Source organism: Hypanus sabinus, chromosome 6 (genome assembly GCF_030144855.1).
Source record: "Hypanus sabinus isolate sHypSab1 chromosome 6, sHypSab1.hap1, whole genome shotgun sequence".
NCBI lineage: Eukaryota > Metazoa > Chordata > Chondrichthyes > Myliobatiformes > Dasyatidae > Hypanus > Hypanus sabinus.
Genome location: NC_082711.1, coordinates 88392161 through 88394140, shown reverse-complemented (window position 1 = coordinate 88394140; position 1980 = coordinate 88392161). Strand labels below are relative to the sequence as shown.

The 1980-nt window shown below is 40.6% G+C and overlaps 1 long non-coding RNA gene across 1 annotated transcript; it reads left to right on the top strand.

The window, feature by feature from the left end:
- The first annotated feature begins 203 nt into the window (after positions 1-203).
- LOC132395678 (uncharacterized) lies at positions 204-1463 on the top strand. Its single transcript, XR_009512714.1, has 3 exons — positions 204-293; positions 475-566; positions 1416-1463. It is a non-coding gene; the product is annotated as an uncharacterized LOC132395678 (long non-coding RNA).
- Positions 1464-1980: the final 517 nt, after the last annotated feature.

Below are 1980 nucleotides of genomic sequence, written 5' to 3'. Positions count from 1 at the left end.
AGTGCCCAAGTAGAGGGAAGGAAGAATCCACAGCTGTCAGTTCTTGGTGTTTATCCAGAATTTGAAAATACTGTCCATCTGTAGGTATCTGATGAGACTATGCTAGTGATCTGTGCTGATCTATCCCATTTTACAAGACTCTTACCCTTTTGAATTCTAGCATTGTGAATGTTCAGAGTACTGACAATTATTATTGTTTTGACAGGTGAGCAGCAGCTCTCAAGTCAGATCTCAAAGCAGCACCGAGCAAAACAAAAATCAAACGAACATTCCTTACACCAATCATGAAAGAGGTGAATTTTGATGTTATTCCTGCTCAAGTTCAACATTCAGTTGGGTGCATATCCTAGTTTGAAAAAAATAGAACTGAAATGATCTCCAAAATAATTTCTTACCCCTGTTATACTCACAGTTAACTTCAGTATTATGACATACATGTATTGGTTTACATAATAATAATGATACATCTTGCAGGAGGTCCAGTGTTCTGCGGACATCTGGGAGAAAGCCTAAACCTTCAGAAGGGGAAGGGAAGAAAGTGGGGGAAATGAGAAACCCTTTCCAAGGTGAGGAAGGTGATTGAAGATTAACTGTCTGCAGTATTGATTTATCAATTGCTGCTGCATCAGCCAGTACTATTTTGGTTCCTGTCATGTTAGTTGTTCCTTTCTTTCTGACCTGCTGACTACCTGGTGTAACATAAGACTTGATTTCGCAAAGAAAGTGAGAATGGGGAGTAAGAAGCAGGAAGGGGATCCAGGATTTTCATAATAATGCACGTGAAGCATTCCAGCTCCTTCTGAACCTCAAGGGTCTGAGAATGAATACCTAACTGGACAAGAAATGTCTTCAGGCTCATTGCTCTTTCTCAGCTATTGTTAAGATTGCAGCATCAGTTTAATACTGAATCAATATAGAGTAATGGAGTCCTAAAGCACAACACTACAACACAGAGACAGTCCCTTTAGCCCATCTAGTCCATACCAAACTGATATTCTGCCTCGTCCCATTGATCCACACCTGGACCATAGCCCATACCTTTCTCATGCATGTACAAATGTTTGTACTTATCCAAACTTCTCTTAGTGTTGCAATTAAACTTGCATCCATCATTTCTGCTAGCAGCTTATTCCACATACTCACCATCCTCTGAGTGAAAAAGCTCTCTCTCAACTTCCTCTTAAATATTTCATATGAACCCAAGACTTCTAGTTCTGGTCTCACACAACCTCAGTGGAAAAAGCCTGTTTGCATTTACCCATCTATACCCCTCATAATTTTGTATACAGTACCTCTATAAAATCTCGCCTCATTCTCCTATGTTCCAAGGTATAAAGTTCTAACCTATTCAACCTTTCTCTATAACTCATGTCCTCCAGTCCTTGTAAATTTTCTCTGTACTCTTTCAATTTCAGCTCAGGGCTAACAACGCTGACTGGTCGGAAAACAACTGTAATGGAAACAGCAATGAAGAGTCCTTCTGTACAGACAGAGGATGAGGACCTTCATTGCTGCCCCAAATGCCAGCGGTGTGATGGGTGGGAAGTAAGTTTTCCAATTGTATTGGTATCTTTCCTGTAGATAGGTGAGCAGAACTGCACACCTTACTCCACACCTGGGCTCACCAATGTCTTATACAATTTCAACATACTGTAACATTTCAACTCTTGACTAAGACAACTGTGCTTCTCCAGAGAAGTGCTATACGAGGTCGTTCTTACCCTCAGCTATTAGAATCTATGAGTCAACCTATAGCCAGGGAAGTCCCCTCCTGTTTTACTGTTTGTGGTAACTTATTTTTTATTCTTTCTACTTCTCTAAATATTTGTATCTGTGCACTTGTAATGTTACTGTGACCCCATTCATCTGTGATGCCACTTTGAGGGAATTATGGATCTGTATTCCCACATCCCTTTGATCTACCACACTCCTCAGTGCTCTACCATTTACTGTGTATGTCCTATCCTGGCTTGTCCTCTC